Here is a 22,439-nt window from a genome sequence, read left to right as displayed (position 1 = left end):
AACCAGTGGCCTCTCTTTGGAATCTTAGATTTGTGTTAGAGAAATCTGGCTCACTTGAGATTCTTAACATGGAAAACAGTTTTAATGACTACTCTGACATCTGCAAGAAGAGTATACGGGTTGCAAGTTCTTATGGTAAGTCACCCCTATCTCATTTTTCATAAGGACATTTTTTTTTTTTTTTTGAGAATTGATCTTTTTTATGCCTAAGTAGTATTCAGGTTTACTTTAAGCCAAACTGTCTTTCTTCCCATTTTCTTTCCTGACCCTAAAAATGAGGGAGAAAGGATACTCCACACCTTGGATGTCCACAGACAACCTGGGTACTATCTTGACAGAACTAAATCTTTCACATCTTCAGATCAATAATTCATTTCTTGTGAAGGTAAGACGAGGCAGTCTGTTTCAAAGCAGACTATTTCCAAATGATTGTCTAAATCTATAACTTTTTGTTATACTCACTGTAACAAAACTATTCAAGGCAGGGTCAAGGCCCACTCTACCAGAAACTTTGCTTCATCTATGGCTTTTTGGAAAGGGTCAGATTCTGAGAGTATTCTCGAATCTGCTACTTGGTCCCTTGGACATACTTTTCTTTTACAAAGCACTATAAGTCTGATTCCTTCTCTAGGTCTATACCAAGCTTTGTTAGGACCATTATCCAGAGCATCCTGGACTTTTCTCCTTCTACCTCCCAAACATAGTTAATTTACCCATATTGCTAAGGATACTACAACAGTGATCAATAAGATGAACATAGTACAATTGTGTTAAGTGTAACTTAATTTAACAGTAGATGTTTGAAGGATTACTGCTGCATTAGCCACTCCTTCCTTCCATCCCACCTTGTTTTTAGTGTATTTTTATGCCAGGGTGTGGAGATTTATTTTTTGTTGTTCCTATTACTGACCTTTCAGAGCTCAACCTGCTCCCTCTCTTTGCTGTCAGAAAGCTCTAAAGGGCTTTGTGCCCATACTTGTCTTTTAGTCATCTAAGTTTGAGCTGCTTGACAGTTGGGGTGTATGGAAGGTGCCCTGAAGCTTTGAAAGCTGGCCAGCTGTTATATCCTTGTCAGGGTATAACCCATATTACTAAGGCTACTACAGCAGTGATCATTCAAACAACTGCTGTTACAGTAAGTTTTGCTTACACAACTGTACTTTTCTTTATGACAGATTGTTAATAATAAAATACTTTTCTGCCAAAGGTGCTGTGTTCTAGACTTACAAAATGGTGATTTTTTTTCTAGAATCACAGCTCAGACTTTATGAAAGGATGATACGTAGATGTCAAATTCTTGCTCTGTAATATGAGTTAACATGTGAAAATTGGTGCTTTAGAAGCTGTGTTAATAGAATACATTGATGTCAGCATCATTACTGAAATATTTATATTAAAATATTACCACCTATAGCAATAAATGGCTATGAGAGGTATAATATTAGGAAAAAATAGATCTGGTGGTGAAGTATCAATGCATATTTCACAAAAGCTTAGTTCTGTTTTCAGTTAACTGTCTGAAATGAGTGCTGTTAACCTTTTGGTTAAAGATTTAAAGTTGCAACTTGTAGGGTTTTGTAGGAGTACAATACTCAAGTTTTATGAAACAGCTGTTTTTATAACTGAAAACACCAGATGCGTATCCCCTGACAAGTGCCAACTGGCTGGAGTTTGAAATATTGCATTTGCCAAATTGCTTTCAAGGAGCAAGGAGGCTGTATGAGTGATTCAAATGCAGAGTGTATCTTGGGGAAATACTATGCAGCAGATTATTATTCCATAAAAAGGGAGTTAATTAACTGGAATTTGAGAGCAGACATCGAAGAGATGTCCTCTGAGGATAAGTGTTGTTTCTATAATAAACTGTATTTCTTGTTGAGACAATATGCACCATATAAACACACTTTGGCAATACCACAACATAGAGGCTCAGGTTGGTGGAACAAAATAAATGAAGAAGTAGCTTAGATAACAGGAAATTGAAGTTAGTCCATTGGCAAGAAATATTACTAGGTTTAAAGAGAGCTTTCATAAGTTAAGAGTAGAAATCAGAAGAGCAAAAAGGATATATGAATATAAATGCAAACAAGCCAAAAACTCAAAAAAAAAACACAAAACTGAATAACAAAATCCCAAAGGTAGTCAACTAATGTAGAAACAGCTTGAAGAACGACTGTAAACTGTATACAAGTACTCAAAAGATGCAAGCACCACTTTAATACAAAAAACAATAAAAACTGGTTAGCACTTTTGTTTCACGTGTACAACTTCATCAGACAAACAAAGTTCACAAATGTCACTTCCTTTATGCTTTACCATCCATTCTCATTGGTTGCCACACATTGATGCTGAATTTAAAATAGTTCACACATTAACTAATCGAATGCTGTAAGGGAACCACTACACAATGAATATATGAATATAACCTTGTCAAGTATACAGAAAACAATGCAGTTGCATTCTTCAAAACATATTAGGGGGCTACCAAGGGTCTAATTCTATTAATTATACATTAAAGGTTGGACAGGACATAATTACTTATCTGACTAAAATGGTTCAAATGTTTGCAAAAATCCTTTTCTGGAAACAATAACATCCATGATAAAAGCTGCCTTTCAAAATATATTATTGTAGTCTGGGACTGCTCTTCAATTCCAGTGGAATGGGTCAAATGATTGCTACATAAAATTAACTCCATCTGATGCTTCGATAGCCTCAAGGGCTCTTTTTTTCTGTCGGATAAGGGATTTAATTTGTGAAAGCTTTGGTTTTCTCTTCTAACAAAGTTTAACAGATTGGTTGGTTCCTGATATGTGAAGACGAGCAAATATACCAACACACACAAAAGAGGCGATACTTGCTCTGTTAACAGCTATAGGCCAATTAACCTTATATGTTTTAAGAAAATGCTTTGATAGAGTATAATGTTTGGAAATCTCAAACTTCATACTCCAAGATATTCACCAACATTGTTTTATGCAAGACAGATCACGTACAACAAATGTTCTGCCATTTACACAGACATCATTAAGGTTTTGATGATATTTGTTTTAACATAATATTCCTTTATTTTATCAAAGGCTTCTGACTCTGTGCCAGACAATGCCATTGCTGAGACTTGCCAAGACTGGAATGTGAACTATTTTTTGAAAGGGGGTTAGTTAAATAGCTACAGAACGCAGAATGTATAGTTTGTATTAGTTGTGGGAGAGGGAATCAAGTCTGATCCCTGTTTGATTTGCAGTTGTGTACTTCAGGGTTCAGTTGTGGGAATGTTCTTGCTTAATGTGTTTCTGGCAACAATGTCAACTATTGCTAGATATTGGAGGACTAAATTCACCAATGATGCTAAAATTGCTAGTTTGGTAACTAATATATATAATGAATGAACATTACAGAATTATTTGAACCTTTTGCTTAAATGGACATAGAAAAATCAGATATTTTTAACCGAAAAATAATGCTATCTGATGGACCTGGATTGAACCAGCAAAGCATAGCCCTATGGTTTTAACCAAAACATCCCTGAGTGCTGAGGCTTTATATATATATCTTGATGTTGTGATAGCTATTAATTTGGATTTTGAATGCCATGTCAGTTTGGAGAGTAGAAGGTGTGTCTGCATTATCAAAGATATTTTAGATCACTACCCTCTAGATAGGAGGAGGTATCGATTCCACTGTTTAAAAATCTTATGAAGGCCACCATCAAATATGGTACAGATTTTTGGACCAAGGGATATAAATAAGTTAGAAAGAATATACAGATTATTTACAAGGCGCATTTCGTCTTGTAGGAAGTTTTGACATGAGCCAGGATGAAACATTTGTTTTTATTTTCTACTAAGTATTGTCTCTACAGAGGTGTCTATAATCTGGGCCTGTAAATGTCCCAGGGATGATGTCCTTCAGGTTATGACAGGCCTGAATTTTACAGCACATAAGACTAAAGGCTGTTAATACCTGCTTATAGAAGCAAAGGGGGAAAAGGGAAAGTTTTTTTTTCAGCAAAGAATTTGTAAAATATGGAAATAGAATAAGAATGTATGAATCTGTATTTAATTTAAAAAAATTAGCCAATCAGTGGTTTGTAGACAAAGTCTACGTGATATTGTTTTTGTGAAACAGTGCTTTTAATTACCTGTCTTGAGGTCAAGGTCTTGAGTCTAAACCAAATATTGACTAAAATATATGTGTATACATATCTTCTTCTTCTTCTGTCTTTTGGCTTTTCCCGGTTAGAGGTCGCCACAGCGGAACTCCGGTCCGCTATTGATTGGCAATAGATTTTTACGTGCTGGCTTGCCGGGCCTAACGCACAACCTTCAACGAAGGAACGCCCATTCACGCATGTCGACCCACAGAAGACGCTCTAACTAAGAATCGAACGTGCAAAGTCTAACTGGGAGGCGACAACGCTACCGCAGCACCACCACCGCAGTATATACACACACAAAATAGTGATAGTAATAAGTGCCACATGCTTTTATAAATTTTGAGAAAAAAGTCCTCTTCTTTTCAATGTAGCCAGGCATGTAGTTTTAAACCATTAGACTTAATTAGGAATATAAACAGGTAACATAACCTTTTTTCCCAGAACAGCTTAATATACAAGTATACAGTAGTATAAAGTTGGAAAAAATATAGTTGACAGTATTAAAGAATACATTCAAAATATTCCAGCCAGTCATGTATTTTATCCAGTGCTTTATCTTTATTATTAATGAAAAAAGAAAAATTAGACTTCAAGCCAAATTATGTTTGTACTGCGTGTAGCAGCTGCAGAAGCAGTGCAACCATTTTGAGTGAACTGAGAACCAAAATCACTTGTAAAATGTCTGCCCGAGTTAAGGATCAGGTAACCTGATCATCGTAGTTTAAGGGTAGCTGAGGTGGTGCAGCGGTTAGCGTTGTCGCCTCACAGCAAGAGGTTCTCCTGTTCGATTCCCGGCTGGAGCGTCTTCTGTGTGGGGTCTGCATGTCCTCCCCGCGGTCGAGTGACGTCTAAAGACATGCAGGTAGGTGCGTGTGTAAATGGGTGTGACTTCTTTGAAGGTTCGGCGTCGGGCTGGCAACTCGACACTGTAAAAATCCATTGCCAATCATTAGCGGACCGGAGTTCCGCTGTGGCGACCCCTAACCAGGAAAAGCTGAAAGACTTTTTATGTGGTTGGTTACCTCTATCCAGTCATTTAGGAGATTCATCTTTGTCCAGAAGTGTTTATGATGTCCTTGGAAAGAGGTCTCCATGTCTCTGAGCAAAAATATCCTTCAGGTGATTCTGTTACAACTATCTCTTAATGCACATTAGTCAGCCCATGTGGATTCTCTTCTTTCCTTTGACTAGGAGTGAACCTTTCTGGATATCTAAACATAACTTTTTTGTACATCGAGAAAGGTGTGTTAACAGGTACTCCAGTGCAGTGTTACAGTATGATTTTCTTCAAGCAGGATACCTGTAGTGATAGCAAACAATAAAAGCATATGTTGCTGCTTTCCACATAACAATGCAGTGAGTGTAACTGCTGACCCAGGTATAAGCCTTAATGGTGGAGGACAGTGTTTGTGACTAAATACAGAGGAAACATTAAGTGCTTTAAGAATTTGCCTGGCAAATTACTAAGTACACATTCTAGAAATGTTTTCCTTCCTTATGATATGTCAGGTCTGATATACTAATTTAAATAAAGGCAGAAATAAGAGACAGCATTTATAACCTTAGCTGGCATATGATGATATTTCTGGTCCTATGTGGACACTGGAACAAATGGATTGACCACCTAGCAGCCAGCTTGCCTGGCAGTAAAGCTTATCACAAGCTTGAGGTTGTCCTTTGTTCTATAATTTCCTGCTCTGAAGACCATCTCCAGATTGAATAGAGGACTAACTAGCCACCATACACAATAGAAAAGGAGAAAAATGACATAACTTACAACCATACAGGAAGGAAAAACTGAATGACAGCAATTGTACATGTCCTTTTGTACATGACAATCTAGTATGGGAAAGTAGGCAGAGTCACTCCAGTGTCTAGACAGAGACAAGATAAATCTAACGTTCAACACTTATGTATTTTTTGGTCCTGTCTGGACACTAGAACAAATGGATACAATCCCTAGCTGACCTTGGGTAGCTAAAATCAGCAAGGCTCTGATGATGGTAACACCAAAGTAAGCCCTTGTCCTAGAAAGGGTATTCAAACTGTAATATTTGGCAAAGGTATGCAAAGATGACAGTGTAGCAGTGACAGTAATATCTTCCAAAGGGAGATTACATAGAAAGACATTAGATGTGGCCTGTGCTCTGATCAAATGCATTTTCTGCGTGGTAGCCAAGAGTTTCCCAGCAGAGGAGTAACAATGGGCTATGCAATCAGCCACTTAGCAAAAATAATTTTGGATACATTTTGACCTTTTTTTGGCTGGTGAGAAGGATAGTAAAAACTGTTCACCTTTTCTAAAGTTCTTTGTGAATATGTGCTGTGTTAGCCTCTCATGCCACCCTTTTAGCACTCCTCTTTCTTTATTATAATTCTTTTTATTTCTTCATTCCATAAGTCGACTACTTTTTTCTTTTTAAAGTTCACAGTTAAAATCCACTCAGTCTCACATCCACCCCTACAAACATTATTATGCCCACGTCTCAAAATCTCAATGACAGATTAGTAATTTTAATTTCCACATTTAAAATTTCATCAGTTTTTCATCTTGTTATATTTTAGTCTGCGTTATCACCTGCTTGATCACATCCCTTCCATTTTTCAGTATCCATGGAGGAAGGAAAGAAATGCTGACACACAATATTAACTTTTTCCATAAACATACTTAGTGCTCTTTCCCGGTGAAAAAAATCACAATGTTCCTTTAATTTTTCATTCATTCGCAATGGGATAATCATCAACATCCATTTTTTTTCCAAAGGGTCAACATCTCAGCCACCATTCATTCAATCATTATCTTTAATAGCTCATTCTACCTGGTCACTCAATTCTTTAATGCTTTCCTTCATTTATGATTCTGGCACTCATGCTCCACCCCTCAATGTCCTTCTTTAGCTTCAGGTGCTCAAATCTAGCTTTTGCTTTCATCCAGTGATTCAAACAGGGAATATCTGTTTTCTTAACTTTGATGTGGTGCCATTCATTCTCCAGCCCATAGTATGGAAACTGCCAGATCTTACTTGATTCAGTCCAGCCTCTTTAGCATCAAGACTGGAAGCTGCAACCAACAGTTACTTGGAACCTTTAAAGGGCCTCCCAAGCTCTAAATGTCATTCTGTAGGTCCTGTAATGCATCTTTCCTCCCCTTTTGTCCAGATCTCATTTGACTCTTTGAAAGCTTCCTTTCTTAGATGTCTTAGGCTAGCAAAATGATTAAGCACTTTCTTCGCTTCTTTCTCTTTTTTCTTTTTTTTTTTTTTTTTTTTTGTGAATCTTCAGTTTGTGATCAATAGTTAAGGTCAGTTACAGCATTTTCTCCATTTGGAAGTTAGGTATTTTTGTAGACATTTCAGTATTGGCAAAAACCAAAACAAACCGACATTTCGGATTTCGCAGTTTTGGACGTTCGAGGTTTATGTACTTCGCACAATGCGGTTCGTCGTATTCACGTAAAGGGGTTTTCGGTCAACTGATATAGACCCCTCACTGCCACTCCTTTTCTCCTCACCTTAGCATCAACAGCAGTCTTTTGCAGATCACAGATAAGTGATATACAGTAGAGAGTTGATTATCCAAACTAATTGGGACCTAGGGTAGTTGGGATAATCATATTGTTTGGATACTCAAACATATAATTGAACTGGATAAAAAACTTCTGCATGCAAGAATACACTTTTCAATGATTCAGCAATTCCAATGGACAATAAAGAATATTTTTCACACACAAGCTGGCTACAAGCTCAAAAATCATGCTCAAGCAAATACGTACAATGTTTACATATTCAGACTTTATGATTTTTCCTACCCGAAAATTTTGGATGGCTGGTTCTGGTAATTGACGTTTCTGATAATCGATGTTCAGATAATCGACTCTCTACTGTAATTTTTTCTCCTGTCATAAAAAAAATCCAGCCTTCTGTACTTGCCTAGCTTTCTAGCAAGCCTTGTTGTACCCATCACTTATTTTTTTTTTAGCCCCCCCCCCCCAAAAAAAAAAAATATAGGCTTTAGTCCATTTTTGATTATTTTCTATTAGATAAATTTCCAGTGCAAAACATATTGCTTTTGCTCTTTTTAACCTATAATTATTTGATTTACTCTAGTCATTATAAAATTGTTTCTTCCAGCCTGCCTTTTAGAAGAGTTTCTTTGGCATTCTGCATTTCTGCTTGTTGTGACCTTGGAATTGATTAGTAGTTTGGCCTCCTTTGTCCAATATCTTGTCTGCCTTTTGCTGTAAAGTCTTCAGTTTTCCTGATAAGCTGCTGGCTGTTTTTGGTGCTGTTGCTATCATTAGATCCTATTTTATGTCTGTCCAAGCCAACAGTTGGGTAGTGAACCACTCACTGGATTCAATCTGGCCATTAGTTAATGCTCTAGTGCCTCAAGCTCCTTTAAACTTTCCCATAATCCCCTATGGGCTTTTCTATCAGATCAACTTTGCAACCATTGCAGTTGGCTCTCATTCACGTGGCCAGTAGTGAAGTGCTCTCCAATTTGATATTTTCTGTCATTTAGGACAATCTTTTACTTTGTTTTCTTGTTTATTTCATCTTTAGTGATTTAATCACAGATCTGAAGTAGTTAACTTCATTTATCTGCAACCTGTGGGTATTCGGATCCATATCGGATCTGAGCTGGCAACATTTTTCCAAGCATCTGCTCCAAGCTCCTCCCCTTACCCATAATCCCTCACATCTCCTACCTTCTCCCAGATCTCGTTTGCCACTTCATGCGTTCGCATCGTGGTCTCTTTAGTTCCAAGTTGGGTGTAGCAAGTGGAAGCTTTTTTCTGATATGTGTGTGTGTGTGTGTGTGTGTGTGTGTGTGTGTGTGTGTGTGTGTGTGTGTGTGTGGTCGATAGTCAACCCTTTCCTCCCCTTCATTGTCATTGGTTTTTCTGTTAAAAAAAAAAGTAGTTTAAAAAGTTAAATGTTAGAAAAGTAGTGTGTAGGCCTAACCCGACCTTAGTGTGTGTGTGTGTTAATTTTGGGTTCAGTTTTGGCTGAGTGGGTTTTTGTGATGGCTGAGCAGCCAAAACCAACTTTTAAAAAATGCACAGTGTGGCCACAAGCTTTCACCGGCTGATGGCCACACTCTGTGTGTTATTTGCCTGGGTGTTCCCCACCTATCTTTGCCTTGTAGTGTGTATGTGCAGGGTTCAACCCTAGGGCCTTGAAGGAAAGGAAGGCAAAGGTGGTTGCTAAGGGCCTGCTACCAGTTTCTGCCTTGGACACGGCGACCTCGATCTTGGCTCCAGTAGCCGATCAATCCCCCCTCAGGCTGGGACTCAACCTCCCTCTAAGCCTTCTGATGTGGGGACTAAAAGTAAAGAGAAACAGGACAAAAGAGATAAAGACAAGAGAGGGGAAAGGCACTGCAAGCGGTCTCCAGAGCGGGAGCCCTTTCCTAGCCCACCTACAAAAGTTATCAAGACTACCTCACCTCAGCTCCACTCCCCAAGGTTCTGCCTGGAATCGACTGAGCCCTCGGACCAGAGGCCTTCTTCGAGGTTGTCGCAGCGACCAGCCAGATCCGAGTTGATCGCCTCCTCGCGGTTGACTTAGAGTCTGTCGGAGCTAGACATGGACAGGATGATGCAGAGGTTCATTCAGACCCAAATCCAAATGGGAGTCTTGCCAGGCCCCTCTCTGGCTGGAGAGGGGACCTCCATGCCCTTCTTCCATCCAATCTCTCCTTCCCCGATCCGACCTGCAGTTTCGGGGTTTATGGATCTGAGGATCCTTGGAGCTAGGGGTTTGGTGCCAACTGTTCCTCAAACCTCGACGCCAGCGATTACCTTGAGTTCCTCGGATCAGACCTGTTTGGATCCGAGCAATTCCCGGGGCCAAGAACAGGGAGTCGGATCCGAGGGAACGGAGGTGCCTTCATCTCAGACTTTATCGGATCCGAGCCGTTCCTTTGGAACCCCAGCTACCTTGGCCTCTGCCCCGATTCTCACGATGGAGCTGGGAGAGCTTCCTCCTTGTTGGTTGCTAAGGAGGTGTGCTGTCCTTTGGCGTTCAATGTGGTGCAGAGGGTTCTCTCCCAAGGACTGAGACCCAAGCCCATCGCCTTAGACTCCTCCCAGGGTCCTGTGGATTTGGTCACGACTCCTATCAGCTTGTCCTAGGGACAGCCCATGCCAGAGGACCCTCAGGTGGATCCCATCGTGGAACCGCCCCCCTTGACTTACGAGCTCTCTTCAGAGAGTCCCACTGAAGAGGGTCCCCATAAGCACTCATGTAAGAGGAGGCACATGGACTCCCCCCAAGTCCCTCACTGAAGATACTGACTTAGATGAAGGTGAGGGTTCCCCCAGGTCACCTCCCAAGGATGTCTCCTTTGGAGACATCATGGAGATCCTCTGCCAGAGGGGAGGTTGGTCAGCTCCAAAACCCTCTATGGATGAGTCAGTATTCCTGGAGGCCTTTGGCATGGGCCCAGCTACATCCTGGGTGTCCCCTCCTGCGGATCCCTTAGTGGATCTCATTACCACGAGGGCATGGAAGGAGCCTGACACCATAGAGCCAATACCTAAACGCCCGGACAGGATCCTCTCTCCTCCCACAGACAGACAGGCCTGGTACAAGGGATCCCCAGTGGATGCTATGGTGGTTGCAGCTGCCACCAAGAGAGAGCTAGCACAGGAAAGTTCTTCGGTCCACCCTCCGGACAAGGAGTCTTGGGCAGTGGATCGATTTGGGAAGCGAGTCTTTTCTTCAGCGACATTTTCAATTCGAGCTCTGAATTATTTGGGACACGTCATATGACTTCAGTGAGACCTAGTCACAGAGTTCACTGTGTCGCCCCCAGCGTCTTTGTCGCCAGAGGACAAGCAGCTGTTCTCAGCGAAAATGTCGATCCTAAAGTCTGTTTCGAACACGTCCATGCGTCTTCTTTTCCATGCCACGGAAGGAGCGGCTGGGACCGGCGTAGCTATGAGGCGTCACACTTGGCTCAGACTTTGTCAATTCGCAGACCCCTTCAAGGTGTCATTACAAATGCTCCCATTGATGGTTCTTCCCTGTTCGGGAAGCCAGTACGTGACACCCTGGTCCAGAGCGAGAAGGATGGGAAGACTTTGTCTGCTGTCGGAGTCCGCTTCTCTAGCCCTCAAAGATCCTTTTCTAGGAATCAGAGAGGGCAAAACAAGATGTAGTTCAGAAAATCTTAGTTTTCCTGGGACTCTCAGGGCAATTCATCCCCTAGAGGTGGGGGGGGGGACAAGATAGACACCGCCTCAGAGGCAGAGGGGGGCCAAGGAACTTTGGGTCTAGGGAGACCTTCTCAGACAGACCCACGCAGCAACCCTGAGGGGTTGCCCGACTGTCCTACTCTGGAGACAGTCGGGGGAAGATTGTCATTGCACCTAATGGCTTGAAAGTCCATTACGGTGGACCATTGGGTGCTCCAAATAATTTTCAGAGGCTACTTCATCCCATTCGTTGCCCCACCCGTCCAACCAAAATGCCTCCTGGATGTTCCACCTGCTCAAAGGGAGGCCACAGCGCAAGCAATTTCAAAGCTGCTTTGCAGTCGGTCATCAAACTGGTCCCCCCATATCAGTCCTGATTAGGCGTTTACTCCAAGTTCTTTTTAGTGCCAAAAAAGATGGGGGACCTCAGACACATATTGGACCTGTCAACCCTGAACCTTACCGTAGCCAAGTAGAAATTCCAGATGGTCACCTTGCAGTTCATTCTACCTTACCACCGAGAATGCAACTGGCTGTGCTCGATAGACCTCCAGGACGCTTACTACCATATCACAATTTGCAGAGGCTCCAGGAGATTCCTTCGCTTCTGGCTGGGAACCAATCATTTCCACTTCAGAGCACTACCCTTTGGTCTCATCACAGCCCCCAGGGTGTTTACCAAGGTTATGGCAGTTGTAGTGGATCACCTGAGTCTTCAGGGGATTCAGGTGTTTCCTTACGTAGATGATTGGCTCCTCGCTGCTGCCACCAAGCGTCTACTTTGCATGGCCAGAGACTCCTTCCTGCATCTTGCAGTCAACCTAGGGATTACAATCAACATCTCCAAGTTCCGCTTGAACCCAACACAGACCTTGGAATTTATAGGAGCACAGCTGGACACTCTACAATTGCAAGTCTTTCTCACACTAGACAGGGTCCGGAGCCTATGGGCCGATGTTTCAGTGATCCTCGCCCCCAGGCTACCAACAGCAAGTGATGTTCTCCGAGCCCTAAGCTCCATGGCCGCAGCAATCTCAATCCTTCCCTGTGTGCGCCTTCACATGCGGGTGCTTCAGTGGACCCTGGCAGTACAGGCCAGCAGACCTTGTTGGCTAGGCTTACGTAGGCCCTCGGGCTGATAACCTAGTACCTATCTATGAACCTACAGTGGTCTTGGCTAGACCTCCCCATGGACTATCCAATAAGAATCAGCAGAGCCTGCAAGATGTCTCTTTTTTGGTGACTCCAGTCGCCAGAAATCTTGGCAGGTCGACGCTTCATAACACCCACAGCCCAAGCCACAGTGACCACGGACGCCTCCCAGCTCGGGTGAGGGGGGGCACTATTTGGGGAGGACGGTCCAAGGCACGTGGTGCCAGACCAAAACCAGATTGCATATCAATGTTCTGGAGATGAAGGCAGTGCTTTTGCAAGCCTTTCACGCTGTTTTTCCCCCGGGGACGATTGCAGTTCAGTCAGAAAATCTGTCTGTTGTCTGGTACATCAACAAACAAGGAGGAACCAGATCTTACCCTCTCTGTTGCGAGGCTATGAGTGTGTGGGAGTGAGCGATCTCCACCAGTTGGTTTCTGATTGCAATGCGCATCCCGGGACGCTCCAACATTTTAGCGGACAGACTGAGTCAGGCTATTCTAATGCCATACGAATGGTCTCTGAAGCAGTCGATAGCGGAGGAGATCTTCCTTGCATGGGGTCAGCCTTGCTGCAATCTCTTCGCATCTCCTTCCAACATGAAGTGCAGCGAGTTCTTCGCTCTGATCCCCTCACTAGGGGACTTCCCCGGAGACGCTCTCGTCCATGCTTGACCTCCTGGTTTACTGTATGCTTACCCCCGTTAGCTCTCATTCCGAAGTTTCTTCAGAAAGCTTGCCGACTGGGGTGCAAAGTGATCCTCATTGCCCCCTTCTGGCTTCGTCAAGTTTGGTTCCCCTTCCTCTGGTCTCATGTTGTAACCCCTCCTCAGATTCTGGATCCTTGCCCGGATCTCATATCTCATCCCTCGGGTATCTGTCCGCCCGACCTGGACAGCCTCAAGCTGATGGTTTGGTTGCTCCAGTTCCCTTGATTGCTAGGACTCCAAGTCTGTCATCTTCATTAAAGACTATTCTGGTGGCATCCCACAAAGCTTCCACTAGGAAGGTTTATCGCAGCAAATGGAAACCCTTCTCTATTTGGGCTTCTCAGAGGAACCTAGATCCTTTTACAGCCTCAGTTCCTGTGGTGTTGGAGTTTTTGTCCAGTATTGTCCAACAAGGGACTAGTTCTTCCACGGTAAAAGTACAACTGGCGGCCATCTCTAATTTTCATGTCGGCGAAAATATGAATGCTGTGGCCTCTTTGAGACTGTGTAAAGCTTTTCTGAAAGGCACCTTTCTTTTACGTCCTCCGGTTAAGGATTCAGACCCTCCTTGGGACCTTACCCTAGTTCTGCAGGCGCTAGTTGCTCTCCCCTTCGAAACAGCAGTGTCAGTAGATTTGAAATTCTTATTCTGGAAGACACCTTTCCTAGTGGCCATTACTTCGGCCAGAAGAGTTTCTGCGATCCAAGCTTTGTCTGCCATGCCCCCTTACTTGATCTTTCATAAAGACAGGGTTTCGCTCCGCATGGACCCTTCTTTCTTACTGAAAGTTACCTCCGAATCAAATATTAATCAGACGATTAACTTGCTTGTTTTCTTTCCAAATTTTCAGAACAAGGGTGAATATAAACTGCATTTGCTAGATGTTCATAGACAGCTTTGTTTCTGTTTACCTAGGACTAAACCCTTTTGTAAGTCTGACCAGTTATTCATGTCATTTTCTAGATCCTTTTTGGGCAAAGCCATATCCAAGGTCTCCTTAGCTAGACGGATTACACAATGTATACTGCAAGTCTATAAGGACAAAGGTCTGTCCCCGCCTGGTCCTGTTAATGCTCATTTTACCAGATCTATGGCAACGTTTGCTGCTTTTTGGTCTAGGGTTTCACTGGATGATATCTGTGCAGCAGCGACCTGGGCAAGGCCACATACATTTAGTTCCCATTATAAGTTGGATTTGATCTCTAGAGGGAGAGCATCCTTTGGCTCTGCAGTGCTCAAGAATATCCTTCCATGAAGGCCTCCCAGGAGTTTTGGTAGCTGGAGACTGTGTCCCACAGGTTGCAGATAAATGAAGTTAACTACTTCAGATAAAGAAGTTATGTACTCACCATAATGTTCCATGATCCATCTGATTAGTTATACTTCATTTTCTGCAACCGTCCTGCCCTCCTTCCTCTGAACCTATTCTAGGTTAGCACTGTGACTGAGTTGCTGATAGTTTGGATAGTGGCAAACTCGATCTGAGGGAAGGTAGGAGATTTGAGGGATTATGGGTAAGGGGAGGAGCTTGGAGCAGATATTTGGAAAAATGTTGCCGGCTTGGATCCAATATGGATCCGAATACCCACAGGTTGCAGAAAATTAAGTATAACTACTCAGATGGAATGTTATGGTGAGTATGTAACTTCTTTTTTCTAAACATTTAGTCCCATCGAAGTGCCTATACTTCCTTGGGATTCAGGCGGTTGCTAATGTCTTTTACATTTGCTTAGTTTTCAGGTTCATTTGGTGTAGAGATATATTGATGATTGCATATACTGTTCTTGCAGGAGTGGTCCTATCTTGTTGGTGCATTATTTATTACTCATTATTTCATTGCTGTACTGTTCTATCAGTTTATAGATAAAACTTAAAAAGTAATTGAGATGTAGTTATAAGATCTCACCTCATGATGCATACAGTATGTTATTTGTTTAGTTCCAGAGCACCTTAATGTTTGAGTGTTCAGTTTGTTAGGTGTTTGGTTAGTGATATGTAGCAAACAGAAAAATAAATTGATTATTAAAGGTCTCCTTCCTGTAGAAGTAGCCAAAAGATAGAGAAAAAAGATAAGGATGGAAACAGAAACAAAGAGTCTAAAAAACAGGGCAGAGGAACAGGGATCATCATCTTCACAAAAAATGGCTAGGAATGATTCTTCTCCTTCAGCACTAAGACAAAAGTCTCTACCTTTGGAAACTGTTGTGATTAGGGACAAGTCTCCCACTAAGTTGAGCAACAGACATTTGACAGAGAGAGTGTTGAGTGTTATTCATTTCTTAGAATCCAGACCTCCCTTACTTCATCTTCAAGATCAAGATGCAAGTGGGATTAGGCTCCTATTATGAGGGCTTTCATGAAGACACAGATGGAAATTTGCATCAGCCCATCCCCTCTATCTCCAGAGCAAATTTGGTTGGCCCCCCTCTACTCTTCTATCTCCTTTCCTGCTGTCAGTTTCTATACCAGTGTTTCAGAGCCAGCTACCCACCTGATTCCTGTCATATTGGTGCCATCAGTCATCCAGGCTTTGGTGTCAACAGTTCCACTTCTGATGCACTCAACTACATCTGTGTCAGGTGAGTCTTAGACCCGAAGACTTAATGTCACTGAATTGGTACAGTCGATGGCTACAACAAGTTTGGAGCCATTCTTGGTGTTGGGCTTATCAGCATTCAAGACTGTGTTTTTGATCTTTGCACATGTGCAGTCCAGAACCTCCATATTGGCACTGCCCTCCTCAGCTTTACCTGAGAAAAAATTGGTACTAAGAAATGGCCATTGATGCAGATGGATTCTGGATCCACCTTTGAGGTTATGGAGAGGATGATAGCTTCTTCCCCCCTAGGCTGTTGACAAAGACTTCTTTGGTGCCAGTTCCATCCTTCTTTCACACAGACTTCTTTGATTGGCTCTATGCACATAGAGAATGGTTCTTAAGCAACTTCAGTCTTGTTTATACTCTTTTGGTGCTTTCAGGATCTTTGCCCCTTCACTGGCCCTGTTCTGCAGGTTTATAACTTAATTAGCACAATTCTTTGAATGTTTTTATCAGGTAAGATACTTTTATCTTTATTTTACTGATTGAGTAGTGTTCCTTAAGGTTATAAGACCTGACGCTTATAAGCAGACATACACATTTATACATATAACACTTGAATGATGATTGATATTTTTTTAGCAACATCAGTCAGCTTTTATTCTTAAGCATGTACGTTTCATGAGTCTGTATGGGCTTTGCCTGTAAAGATTGTGATTATAATAGGACACTTGCTTAGATGTTTACTGTGAAGTTTTATGAATGCAGATACCCTGGTATTTATTCTTTATTCTTCTATCTATTTTTGTTAGATAGGTGATTCACTTATGTTGCAGTAGCAGCAGTTTGTTTTTAAATGGTTTTCATGGTATGCAATTAGGAAGTTTTACATTTTATTGCAATGCTGTGCTGCGCTCAAGGAATTCACTGTGCTGTTTTTTTTTTTTTCTTTTCTTTTTTGGGTTATAGCCATTGTAAACATTGAATTTTGTATGTTGGAAATACTTAGCATTTCTAAATGCAACAGATAGCAACCTACAACTTTTATATGTTTTCTTTACATAGAGAGCTAAATTAAGCTGGAGTGCAGGGAGTGCCTTCTGTGTGGAGTCTGCATGTCCTCCCCGCGGTTTGGTGGGCATTAGAAAGACATGCGTAAACGGGTGTGCCTTCGTTGAAGGTTGAACGTTGAGCTGGCACCTCGGCGTTCGTGAAAATCTACTACCAATCATTAGCGGACCGGAGTTCCATTGTGGCGACTCCTAACCGGGAAAAGCCGAAAGACCAACAACAACAACAACATAAGACATCAAATATTCATTCAGCCATTTTATTATGCAATTCTTGCAATCTATTGGTCTGATGATCTTTTATTTTTTTTTTTTTTTTAGTCTCACGGAACTATATTTAATGGCTTTGGACTTGTATAGCCTACCATGACCAAGCACATATATACTGTTAAAACTAGGTGATGAGTAGATAAGCAATTCATATATATATATATATATATATATATAAGTTATACTAAAAATTATACTTATTTTTTACTATACATTGGTAGATAGTGTATTGCCTAATTTGCTGTTAGAGCGTCTACAACTGATTGGATAGCTTGTTATGCTGTCATAATTGGTATCAGTCTCTGATTTCTTCTATGGATTTTAAATAGTAAGTGTTAATCTTTGTGTTTTTAATGTCTGATGCAGCATTGAGGTCAATGCGAAAGCACTTACTAAGGTATAATAAAAGCTTTTTTGGTTTATTTTACATAGCCGTGTTTGTTGTCACTCAGTTTTTATTCTGGCATTCATTAAAGTTCAAATGATTTTAGTATCAATCTGTCCCCCTCACTTTCTAGGGTGGACAGGTCTGAACCCCAGCCCCTCACCTCCTATCTCCTTCCCAGGGCCCTGACTGTGAACTGGGAGACTTGGAGCTAACTGTGATCCTGGAGCAGTCTACATAGAGGCTGTGAGGGATTGCCTTCTTATTTCTGACTATATTAGCCCCATCTCTCTAGATTTCATCCCTGTTGATGTTGAGAGACTAGTTCTTAGGCCAAGGGGTCTGAATCGGTGCATGGTTGTTGATGCTGTTCCCTGACTCTGAGATTTCTGCTTTCAACTTCTCATTGAAAAGAATCAGCATTGGGTTCAGGAGTGTCCATAGGGTCAATATCTCTCTGTACTGAATCTTCATCAGCATTGACATTGACTCTCATGGGCACATCATCATTCAAAGTCTTGAAGAGGTTGACTTCATTGTCCAATGCACCACCTCCTCCAGATACATTCCAAGATGCCTGTCAGTCTGCTGCTTTGGCCATTTATCATGAGCTGCACCATCAGAGTGTATTGAAAAGCTTCACAAAGAGACTCCCTTTAGTGTCAGATCATTCTTCCTTCCCCTCAGAAGGATCTCAACTTGAGTTACCAAAGAAGTGTAAAAGGAGACACTAGGACTAGATTCCACAGCAGTGTGTTTATGAGAATATTTGGATCTCTTGGAAAAGGAAGGTTCCCCTACAGTCCCCTCCGTAAGATCCCAAGGTTTGGGGAAATGTGTCAGAGATGTACATGGCCAGCTGACCCCCCCCCCCCCATCCACCTTCTTGGATGAAGAGATATTGATGGAAGCTTTTCAGTCAGCCCTTTCTATTTCCTGGCTGGTTTCCCCTCTGCTGATAGATGTGGTAGTGGGAAGGGCTTGGCTGAGACCATTTCTAGGAAGCCTGGCATAATACAACAGCCACTTAGAACATGCTGTTTTGGGACAAGGCATCTTGTAGTACCAATTCCATATTTGTGGTTGCAGCAATAAACAAGAGCCCTCCAAGAAGAGCCTTACAGTCCATTTCCCGGGTAAGGATTCTAGGGCTATGGACTGGATGGGGAAGTGAACCTATGCATTAAGTATGTTTGCAGTCAGGGATTTAAATATCCTGATACAAAATAGTCATACTCAGCCTGACCTGGGTGAACAAACTCTAGATGTGCTAAGGTGTCCAGTTATATCTGAATCTCGAAAACAGATAGAGGCAAATGTGCCAGCTGTGCTCAACATCTCCAACCTGTCTGTTTGCTTTCTACATACTGCTGCAGGTAGAGTAGCTAGGACTGCCAGAACAGGCAACACCGTGAAATGCTATGCCTGGCTAATACAATGTGACTTTCAGAGAATTTTAAAGTGTCCTTCATGAATGCCCTATTCAGTGGATTATTACTCTTTCAACCTACTGTGAAGGAGAAACTGGAATGAAGTGAGTAAGAGGGCAAGACCTTTTATGCAGTGGGAGTCAAGCCCCCCCCCCCCCGGTCCTTTTCAAGGAAACCAAAAGTTCCTAAGAACTTGTGGTGTAAATGATCCCTCAGACATCCTTTTGACCAGTTTCAGGAAAGGAACTCCTGGAGGGAACGTGGGGAATCCTTCAATGTACCCCACCCTAGGGGCAGAGGTGCTCTACAAAAACAATGGCTTTGTGGTACCTTCCAAAGAAGGCATCAACAGAACCCTTAGGACTTTGTCCCTCCCTACTGATTTACTTTGGCAGCAGCCGGGAGTCATCTCTTCAGCACTAGACTGTGTGGATGGCCATCAAATAGGATAGGTAAGGTCAGGGATATAATGTCCAAAGGCTATTATGTTTAATTTCCCAGACACAAAAACTGATCTGTTCTTGCCTTTGTAATGACCAACCCTGACAATTGAGGATGGGCAAGGAGGTAGTCTCAAAGCCTCTGCTAAAAAGAACCATCCAAAAGATCCTACCAGACCAGAGAGGGTCTGGGATTTATTGAAAAATTCTTTTTGATTTCCATGAAAACAAAGGACCTCAGGTCAGTTTTAAAGCTTTGCTACTTAAACCAATAAAAACTCATTCCATACGGTCATGGTTCATTCCATTCTCCTACATGTACAGGAGAAGACTGGGTGTGCTCTCTGGATCTCCAGGATGCATACCTGCACATCAAAATTGCTAAGGCATCCTGGAGTATATTAAGCTTCCTGGTTGGTACCAGTCGTTATTTCAGAGTCTGCTATTTGATCTGTAATTTTGCATGAAGAAAATGACTCCGTCTCCCTATGAACCAGCCGATTCAGCAGAACTCAGATTTTTGTCTCGAAAGACGATCTTTCTTGTAACTGTCACTTTGCAAGAAGAATTTCAGAATTCCAAGTCATATCTAGTAATCACCATACTTAGTCCTTCACAAAAGTAGGGATTTTCTTCATTCTTCCTGTCTCAGTGGCATTTTCGGTTATCTTTCAAGGTAATTCATCTAGCAGTCTGGTAGTTGGCTTAGAAGAGTAAGGAGCTGTTAATGAGCTGTTTCCTGTGGTCCAGTGGTGCAAAGATTGATTCCCTCAGCCTCCATTGCCTAACTGTGTGAATCTGAGCAAGTCACTTAACCAGACACCACTACCAGGCCGAGTCCGAAAAAGGTTGATTTGAAATCAGTTCTATACGCCGGAAAACAAATACAAATAATAAACCCAGTATTGGCTAGTTTTCAAAAGCTCATACTCCCCTTCCTCTCTCCTCCTGTGACAGCTGATTGCTTGAGTATATCCCGAGAGGGAAGCCCTCAGCTGTGACAAGAAGTGAGTGTTCAGTCTTTTTCCGCCATCCAAAGAAGATTACAGGATTCAAATTCTGATTTTTCTGCCTTACTGCTAAGATAAGCCCTATTTGGGGACCCTTTTCCTCACATTTTATTATTAGATTTATTATGTGTATATTTTTATGTTTATTAAAATATTCTAATTTTATTTCTGTCAGTGTTTATAGTAATTCATGTGGGAAATTTCTGCTTGTGGTAGTGTTTATTTGACCTCTGTCTTTGACAAATGTTTGTTTTTTCTGTTCAGTATTTGTATCAGAAGCCCACTGTTTATGTATGCTGTTGTACACTAGAGGTATGCCTTTACTGTTGTTCCTGTGCTTTATTTTTCATTTTTTGACAGGAAAATATTGTAGAACTTGGATATGTTCAACAAACACACTGCCCTACTGGTATATGTGTAGTAGTGCCCTGCTACCCCTATCTCTGGCAGCCTACCAAAGTTCAGAGCTCCTCCCCCTGCCTGTTTGTGGATGTGATGGGCCATTGGCCTGAGAGCACAGGGGCTGCTTTTCAGCCCCACAGACAAGAGCCTTTCAGTTTTCTAGTGTCACAGTAAGAGAAGGATCTCTGAGAAGTCTGTTCCTCCTGGATTTTTCATCTGCTACACTCAGATAAGAAACTCTTTTGTTTTTTATTTCCTTCCTCTGCTTTTTCTGTCAGTGCTTGAATAGTGTATTTTGTTTTTATTTTCACTGATTAGAAATGTTGCATATGCTTCTGCTTTTACTTTGTCTAGCATAGGAAGGCTTATGTTGTTGATTAAAAGCTTTGTTTGGAAGTTTTGACAGGAGAACTTTCTGATATTGCATATTTTTTCTTTGGTATTATAATTATTTTAGGTGATTAAGCAGGATTACAGCATTTTAATTTTTTTTTCATTTAAATTGTGAATTTGGTACCATTTATATATTCATTTCTGACAGGAATTTTTCATCAGTTTATGATTTATTTCTTGTCTAATACTGTTTTAGGCTGTATCCATTCTTTTTGACTGAAACTAGCATTTTTTTTACAAAATTAGGGAACCTTTGTGCATGAAACTGTGTTACTGAAACTGCCATTTTATTCAGTGTTGTCTTTAGACTAGTAGCTCCTGCAGGCAAAGACTTCAGATTGCGTCTGACACCATTTTATATGCTAAACATTTCAGACAGGAATTTTTCATCAGTTTATGATTTATTACCTGTCTAATACTATATAAGGCTGTATCCGTTCATTTGGACTGAAACTAGCCTTTTTTGTACAAAACCAGGGGACTTTTGTGCATGTATTTTGTGTTTGGAACTGTGTTACTGAAACTGTTACTTCATTCAGTTTAGGGTTCAGAATAGTATTTGTAGAGAAATAGACTTCAGATTGCTGTTTAGAGGGAGAATAGTAGGTGGTGCAGTGGTTAGCATTGTCACCTCACAGCAAGAGGTTCTCTAGTTCGGTTCTTGGCTGGGGTGCTTTCTGTGCAGAGTCTGTATGTCTTCCCTGTGTTCGTGTGGGTTTCTTTCAGTTGCTCCAGTTTCCTCCCAGATTCCAAAGACATGCATCTGGAGTGTTTTCCCGTAGACTTCCACTGAAAAATGGCTCTATCCCTGTTGGACTTTACCGGTAAACAAATGTTAAATAAATAAAAATAGTGGTATTTGGTTCATTTTAACTGGCCTGACAGTGCAACTAGTATTTGGCATTGATTTGGCTATCTTTTTGTCCCTTGACTTGATGGACTCAGATATGGTGCCCACACCCCACCTCTATCCCTCAACCATCTACGCCTTGTGTACCTAAAAACATAGAAATAAATCAACAAATATGCCTCAGCTTATAGCTATAAATCCACAGTAGCTTTAAGCAGGATGTCAAACTACTTGCCTTCTTTGCCTCCAGGTCTCCTGGTGTGGTGTTAGTATCACAATTGTGTGTGACACAGAGGTCAGAGACATCCTGTGGGGCTGTACCAGAGCCTGGTTTAGGTACAAGAGAACCAAATTCGTTAGGTGCAAGGGAAGTCAGGGGTGCAGAATTTTTGCCTGTGTTGGTACACCTCCTCAAGGGATTCTCCCACTGG

The sequence above is a fragment of the Protopterus annectens genome, chromosome 13.part0 (genome assembly GCF_019279795.1).
Source record: "Protopterus annectens isolate FY-2018-M chromosome 13.part0, PAN1.0, whole genome shotgun sequence".
NCBI lineage: Eukaryota > Metazoa > Chordata > Ceratodontiformes > Protopteridae > Protopterus > Protopterus annectens.
Note: the sequence above shows the minus strand (reverse complement) of the source record.